Source organism: Chinchilla lanigera, unplaced genomic scaffold, assembly GCF_000276665.1.
Source record: "Chinchilla lanigera isolate Chin_1 unplaced genomic scaffold, ChiLan1.0 scaffold00190, whole genome shotgun sequence".
Lineage (NCBI taxonomy): Eukaryota > Metazoa > Chordata > Mammalia > Rodentia > Chinchillidae > Chinchilla > Chinchilla lanigera.
Window position 1 is genome coordinate 699,234 of NW_004955591.1, and position 8,791 is coordinate 708,024.

Below are 8,791 nucleotides of genomic sequence, written 5' to 3' on the forward strand. Positions count from 1 at the left end.
TTTTCAGCTGGTTTGCTTTGTCAGCTAAAATATGTTCTCCACAGATTAAAAGCATTAAAATCCTGATTACTTTCTGCCATACAAATATTTAAAGTACATCAATTTCCTTCATTGTTGCTTTTCCAAGCTAAATCACACTAAATTTATTCAATATGTGTAGGTACCAAGTAACATTCCCCCCTCCCAAATCAGGGAGCACACAATACTATGCAGTTAAGTGGTCGATAATGATAGTTTGCTGTAAGTGTGCTCACAAAGGGAAAAGTCACCTCTTCCTTGATTGATTCAGATAGATTTTATAATATTTTTAAGACTAAAATAAACATGCCAAACTGTTTTTGAATACTTTTTCAGTTATTATGTGGTCTGTAGCTGTTTTCCCTAGTGATAAAAGCTGTCAGTGTATTATAGTCCTTGGAAAGTGAAGCAGAAGCTGTACGTTTTTCCTTTTAATATTCCTTCAATATCAAATGCTTTCCTACTTCAGATTATGCACAAGTAAAATGATTGACTCTTATGTATACTTTATGGCATATTTTACAATTTCTAGTTTCCTAATTTAATGAAAGAACATGATATTTAAGTTCCCTTTATAGTTAAAACTTCTGAAAATCAAGATTCGAGGAAATATCTGTTCTTGTCTTTGATACAGATAAAACATTCTTAATTTGTGTCTTAAATATGGGCAACTCTATAAAGTATTTGGCATAAATACTTTCAAAGACGTGAGCACAGTATGCTAATTATTATATCATTTTATGTGATATGCATCTTTGCACAAGAAGACAAAGCAAAATTTTACATAAATGTTTATGAACAAACTATTTTTGGTTCTAGTTGCCTAATTAACTCAGAGATTATAGGCCTTCAGGTAAATGTAGTAAAGTTAGCGAAGTAAGACTAAATCAAGAAACAATGTATATAGGATTTGAAAAGGTAAAAGACCTACATATTCTTTAAGGTTATTAAGTATGAAAATGAATAGAATACTGTAGTTATATTTAGCTAACTTTAGATTTATTTAATTAATGAACAGTGCTGGGGATTGACTCAGGGCCTCATACTAGGCAAGACCCCTACCACCGAGCTATGTTTCCAACCCTAACTATAGATTTCATAAGCTAGTAATATTTTTAAATGAAATAGATTAAGTTGATGTTATAAATTCAAGCTCAAACATTTTTGACTATTGAGGTATAAATATTCTATCATATGAAGTATCACAGGCAAATGTAATACATAATTCAAGTATTTGTTATTTGTTAAATGTCTATACATATATTCCTTCTTTCAGTAAACCGAAAGCAGAGAACACATCTTTTCCATATCCATCTGACTTGAGAATTCACATATCCTAGCTTTCAACATACATGCAACTTTTTCTTGATGTTAAAATTTTGTACAATTCACCCTATCAGTACTATTCCTTTTGCAAATTATTGGCTGCAGTAATTTATTACAAATGGACGTTGGCATAAGGGGAAATAAAGAACTCACATTCTTAAACAGAAAATAAGAACTGGACAGCAGCTCTTTCATTGTAAAATAAACTATTAGCACTTCCTAATAGCAACATGCAGCTGACCACTAGCCATAAAGTGCATGCTGGAATTTAAAGGATGCAAGCATAGTTCAAGTCTTTTCACAAAATTGTATCATTCTTACTATATTAACTTTTTAAAATAAACACTTGGAATTCCAGTACCTACCTTAGATTGTTTGGTCACTCAATTCAATTTATTGACCTGGTTTTTAAAAATATGGAGTAATAAATACAGAAGATAAAACATTAGGGGCTGGGGATTTAGCTCAGTGGCAAAGCGCCTGCCTGGCAAGCGCAAGGTCATGAGTTGGGTTCCCGGTACCGGAGAAAAACCAAAAAAAAAAAAAAAAAAAAAAAAGAAGAAGATAAAACATTAATTCTCATTTTGAGCAATGACCAATCTAACAGTATTGGCAAAAACAATACTCCTTTAGTCATGACAAAATATACACAACATCTAAGGCTACTTTTCAATTACTCTTTGAGAGCTTTCAATTTGGAGAATAGAGTATGAAACACTTGATGTTGTCAGATTTATTCAGCAAGTTTTTTTTTTGAAATTTATAAATGAGGGTAATACAACATTGTGACTAAAGAATCTTAGAGACAGGACTGAAAAACACTGCATGACTCATTTATGCAGAATTTGTAAAATTACTTGTTCCCAAACATAATTATATTTATTCTCTAAAAGTCTTTCATTTTGTCAGTATGTTTCTTCTCCCAGACAGAAGTTACCAAAATAGTCTTTTCTTCTATTATCACCTGGCAATGATGTAAAACCAAACTGCCAAAACTTTTTGGCCAGCAGGGCTGCCCTCTACTGGACTCTATGTAAGGTATTCAGCCGATATGTCAGTGTACCTCAGTTTTAGAAGGCATTACAATAGATAATATGTAAATATAACCCACTGTCCCAAACAAATGAGGTTCACTGAATAAACTACAAAAACAAAACAAAAACATCGTTTAGTAAATTAACTTTTCCCATTAAAAATCAATGGTATGCTACTAGTATAAGTAAACAATTTCAGAGACTTTAAGAACTGGTAATAAAGAAATTTATATAGTTTCACTCTCCTTTTCACCCTTGGAGGCAGATCCAAAACAGTCATACTAATTGGCAGGAGCAAGGGACATACTCCAGTGTCAATCTTTTATGATGATTTGTGTATGAACATTTATCATATTTTTGTGTGAATTCATTCATTCTATGGCTACTTTGTTAGGCATACACAAGTCAGAGCTGATACTGGGTAGTTCATATCCATTAGAGATTTTGCCACTGGCAGCAATATTTTTATGAGTCTTTTCCTTTGTGAAAAAATCATTTGGAGTAGCAAGTTGTTTTTCTCTGTGGTTCATTTCCATGCCTGAGATTTGCAGTAATGCAGGACAAGTTTACCATCACTGGCAAAGCACTTATAGAGAGTTCCAACTTCCTGGTCTGAGGAAGGTGCAAAGGATTAATTCACTTAAATAAACAACTCTTCAGAGGCTACAAGTTTAAGTAACTTTTTGATAAAGCCAATGAGTCCTTGGATTACTTGCATTTGCTCTACAGCCCAATTCTTTGTTTGCATTACAGGAGTGTTTCCCACAGTCTTTAGCAGGATGTCAACCAGAAACTGCCCTCAAAATTACTTTTTTCTTGGTGTTACAGGCAGGTTCTTCTGTCCCTGGCAAAACTGCAGCAGAAGAAACGGGCTCTTGTGTGACTTTTTCAGGGTAGAGTTCCACAAGTCCTTCAGCACCAGCAGCCACAGCTGAAGGAGGCAGCTGTAGCATGGATTCTGGCTCCTCTACTATATCCCTAGGTCATTTATTGTGAAAAATGTAAAGAAAGTCTTTGCATACTTTTGGGGGCTCAATATCTGGAAGTAGCTATGTGCCAAGGACAAGCATCCTTGTTTTTCCTGGTTACAACTGCAGTGGGACTGGATAGTGTTTCCTGACACCAGGATGAAAAGATTTGTGCATAACTAGCGGAGACAACTGGACTAGTCATGACAGAAAATTGGGGTAGGCCCGTGGCCTTACCTCAGTAAAGATTGGAGTTGTTTGATGTTATGGGACCTCAGGAAATGTAGGGCACCATTAGAAAGACTGACATGATGTCTGATCCTGAGCAGATGATCTACAAAGGTTCTGCCTTTTCTTCTTTTTTCTTTATCTCTTTTCAGTGGAACACAAAGGAGATCTTAAAGATATCCAGTAACTTTTACAAGTTTATGGGTAATTTAATGTCAGTCTCTGAAACAGCACCTCTAGGTTGTATTTTACAAAATCAAGACTATTCTAAAGAAATTTTTAAAAAGTTGATTATTCTATAAATATAAGTTAAAGAGTAAAAAGCATGACCCCAACTTGGTTTATAACAAGGAGAGAAAATGAACTAAAATTCCATGTCACACTTTGAAGAGTTGTACCTCTTCTCTTTTTGTCCCCATTCTGGCTATTGTTTTGTCATTATTATGTTGTGTTATGGTTTATATCTAGGTACATCTCTAAAGCTCTAGGAACTCATAGGTAGAGCTTTTGGGAGGTGATTAGATCATGGGGGCATGATACTCGTCAGTGGATGCACAGATGCATATATAGCTAATTGTGATGCTGAGAGGAGAAGACTGCTTGGAGTAGGTGGATCACTGGACACATGGCCTGAAAGGTAATATAACCATTCCTCCATTGATTGCTCTATTCTTCCCCTTGGTATGCCAAACGCTATGTTTCTTTTGTCATGCCCCTCTGACTGCCCTGTCTTGGAGCCAACCATCTATGAACTGAAATTTCTACAAAATGTGAGCCTCTACTCTTTTAAATTGTAGATGTAAGTACTTTGTCTTAGCAATCAGAAAGTAACTAGACCATGTTGAAATAGCCAGTATATTAAACAATGTTATGATTTACATAAAAATAAAAAGCACTAATTAATATATTCTAATGAAAATTTTGACTAGTCTATTATAGTTATAAACCTAAAACAAAAATGTATTATAATTTAACATGGCCAATACATCTAAAAGTGCACTCCTACCAGTGTAGGAGCCAAGCTGACCCCAGATAGCTTCAGGAGCCTAGGTGACAGCACTCGACTCCTTCCCCACTGGCATGGGAGCTGAGCTGGGCACCAGACAGCTTCAGGAGTCTTAGTGACCACCCCCCACCCCCACACCTCACAGGTGACTGACTGAGTCCTGGAAAGCTTCAGAACCTCAGTGAGTCACCCCCACCTCTCCCTCACCAGTGTGGAGGCCAGACAGAGCCTCAGACAGCTTTGGGAGCATGGGCAACTGCACCATGCTGTCACATGCCATTGCAGGAGCAATGCTGACCATGCGAATCTTCAGGTCCTTACAGTGCCACTCTCACACCATTGAGGAACCAGAAAAAAGAAGGGGTAGCTAGTCTGTTTGCAGACAATGTGTACTTCAAACCAAGAAGGATCAAAAGAGATAAAGGTCACTAATACTTGTTAAGGGAAAACTTCAGGAAGAAGAGATAACAATCACAAATATGTATGCACCAAATATGGGCAAACCCAACTATGTAATACAGTTCTTAACAGACATGAAAATATCAAATAAGCACTACCAGAATTCTAACAAGGGACTTTAATACCCCATTGTCACAAGGAAACAATCATCAAAGAAATAACAGAACTAAACAAAATTTGTAAACAAATGGACTTCATACAGGTTTACAGTGATCTACCCACCATCAGAACACACATTGTTCTCATGCCATCTGCAAATATTAATAATTTCAATTCTTCCTTTAGTATCGTTATTCTTTTTATTTCTCTCTCTTGTCTAAGTGCTCTGGCTAATATTTTGTTTTTTTATTTTAAAAATAAAAGGAGGAAAACATTAACACACAGACAACCTTTTACAAAATAGCAAAAGAACAGTACAGACAACACAGAGTTACAAACAAAGTAGTAGGAAATTAACAATGCTTGTTGTATTACATAATGACATCTTCAAAGTGCTTTCTCATGAAAACAGATACAGACATGTAATATTGATCAATCATTGACAGTTTCTTTCAGCAAAGAAATAGAAGACAGTAGAACAACTATGTTAATTATCCTGTATATACATACATACAAAATTTCTCCTTCTTTCCCTTTTCTTTTCCCACACCCAGTTGTCCTTTGACCTTGAGTATTTTCCTATCATTTCACAACGTCTATCATACTTCCTAGTTTAAATTAACTCCTTCAGGTTTTACACTAGTGAGACAATGTGGTGTTTGCACATGCAAGACTGATTTATTTCATTTATGAGTATGGTCTCTAGTTGTGACCATTTACCTATAAAGGACTTCAGTTTATCTTTCTTTATAGCTGAGTAATATTCCATTATATAAAAGTACCACAATTTTCTGATCCAATCCTCGGTGGATGGACATTTGGGTTGCTTCCACAATTCAGCAATTACAAACTGTGCTGCTATGAACATAGGTGCACATATATCACTGTGATATGATGTTTTTAGATCTTCTGGGAAAATATCCAGAAGGGGAATAGCTGGGTTGAATGAAAACTGTAGACCTAGATTTCTGAGGAATTTCCAAACTGATTTCCACAGTGGTTTCACCAGTTTGCATTCCCACCAGCAGTGGAGAAGAGTTCCTATTTCTCTACAGCCTCACCAGCATTTGTTATTGGTTGATTTCTTAATGCTAGCCATTCTTGCTGGGGTGAGGTGGAATCTCAGTGTTGTTTGAATTGTCATTTCTTGAATGACTAATGATGTTGAACATTTTCTTATGTATTTATTTGCCATTTATATTTCATTATCTGAGAAGTATGTGTTCATCTCAGCTTCCCATTTTTGGATTGGGTCTTTGAATTTCGGGGGGCTGATATTTTTTAATTCGTTATATGTTCTAGATAGAAACCCTTTGTCTGAGGGACAGTCAGCTAAAATATTTTCCAAGTTTGTGGGCTTTCTTTTTGCTCTGTTGGTGATTTCTTTAGATGTGCAGAAACTTTTCAGTAGGATGAGATCCCAGTTGTTGATTCTTTCAAGTGATTCCCGTGCAGTTTGGTTTTTGTTCATGAACTCTCTGCCTACCCCTATGTCTTCAAGGTTTTTACCTACTTTCTCTCCCAATAGATTTAGTGTTTCTGTTCTAATATTGAGATTTGTAATCCATTTTGACTTGAGTGTGGTGCATGGTGATAGACTTGGGTCTGTTTTCAGTCTTTGACAGGTAGCAAGCCAATTTTTCCAGCACCATTTATTAAAGAGGCTATCGCTCTTCCAGCGAGTTAGCCTGGCCCCTTTATCAAAGATTAGTTGGCTGCGTGTGTTTTTGGTTGTGGCTGTTTCTTTCAGTCTGTTCCATTGATCCTTGGGTCTGTTTTTTAGCCAGTACCAGGTTAATTTTATGACAGTAGCTTTGCAATATAATTTCAGGTCAGGGATTGTGATTCCACCTGACTTGTCCTTGTTGCCCATATTGCTTTTGCTATTCTGGGTCTCTTCTGGTTCCAGATGAATTTAAGGCATTTTTTTCTCGAGATCTGTGAGGTATGCTAATGGTAGTTGAATGGGGATTGCATTGAATCTGTACATCAGTTTTGGCAGTATGGCCATTTTCACAATGTTGGTTCCTCCCATCCATGAGCAAGGAATATTTTTCCATTTCCTGAAATCTTCTTTGATCTCTTTTTTCAGAGTACTGTAGTTTTCATTGAAGAGATCTTTGACTTCTTTTGTTAGATGGATTCCTAAATATTTCAGTTTCTTGGATGTTATTGTGAAAGGTATGGTTTCCTTAATTTCTCTCAGTCTGTTTGTTGTTTGTGTATAGGAATGCTATCAATTTGTGGGTGTTGACTTGTATCCAGCTGCACTGCTGAATTTGTTGATTAATTCAAGGAGTCTTCTTGTGGAGTTTTTGGGGTGTTCCATGTAAAGTATCATGTCATCTGCAAATAGTGATAGTTTCACTTCTTCATGTCCTATCCTGACTCCTTTTACTATTTTCTCTTGTCTAATTGCTTTGGCTAATGGTTCCAGAATGATACTGAACAGGCGTGGTGACAGTGGACACCCTTGTCTTATTCGTGATTTTAAAGTAAAAGCTTTCAATTTTAATCCATTTAGAGTATGTTGGCTGTTGGACTGTCATTGATGGCTTTGATCAGGCTAAAGGTAAAGACCATCTATTCCTGTTTTCTGTGGAGTTTTTATCATGAATGCATGTTGGACCTTGTCGAAAGTTTTTCTGCATCTATTGAGATGATCATGTGGTTTTTGTCTTTGGCTCCATTGATATGGCATATAACATTTATAAATATGTGAATACTGAACCAACCCTGCATTCCTGGAATGAATCTGACTTGGTCAGGATGTATGATTATTTTCATAATTTGCTGCATTCTATTTGCTAGTATCTTACTGAGTATCTTTGCATCTATATTCATTAGTGAGATTGGTGTGTAGGTCTAATTCTTGGTTGGGTCTTTCTCTGGTTTTGGTATCAGTATGATGCTTGGCTCCAGAAACGAGTTAGAGAGAATTGCTTCGTTTTCAATTTCATTGAAGAGTTTGAGGAGGGTTGGTGTTAAATCTTCTCTGCATTTCTTGTAAAATTCTGCTGTGAATCCATCAGGCCCTGGGCTTTTCTTTGTTGGTAGGTTTTGAATCACAATTTCAATCTCATTAATTGATATTGGGTTGTTCAGGAATTTGATATCTTCTTGACTCAACCTTGGTAATTCATAGATATCTAGGAATCTGTCTATTTCTTCTGAGTTTTTGATCCTATGGGAGTAAAGATTTTCAAAGTAGGTATTAATGATCTGAATTTCTGTGGAATCTGTAGTCATTTCACCCTTTTCATTCCTTATTGCATGAATCTGTGTTTGTTCCTTCCTTTTCTTGATAAGGTTGGCTAGGGTTTTATCAATTTTATTTATTCTTTGAAAGAAACAGCTCCTTGATTCATTTATTTTTTGGAGAGTTTTCTTTGCCTGAATTGTATTAATTTCTGCCCTAATCTTTAAAATCTCTTCCTTTCTTTGTGCTTCGGGCCTGACTTCTTGTTGTTTTTCTGAATGTTTAAGATGCAGCATTAGGCTACTTCTCTGTTCTCTTTCTGTTTTTCTTATGTGTGAATTCACCACTATCAATGTACCTCTGAGGACTGCTTTCATTGCATCCCATAGATTCTGGTAAGTTGTATTTACATTTTCATTTGTTTGTAGGTATTTTTTAATTTCCTCTTTAATTT

At 35.9% G+C, this 8,791-nt stretch overlaps 1 pseudogene; it reads right to left on the bottom strand.

Annotated features, from left to right (window-relative positions):
* Window positions 1-2,904: 2,904 nt before the first annotated feature.
* On the bottom strand, window positions 2,905-4,881 carry LOC106147601 (annotated as a pseudogene).
* Between the last annotated feature and the right edge of the window lie 3,910 nt (window positions 4,882-8,791).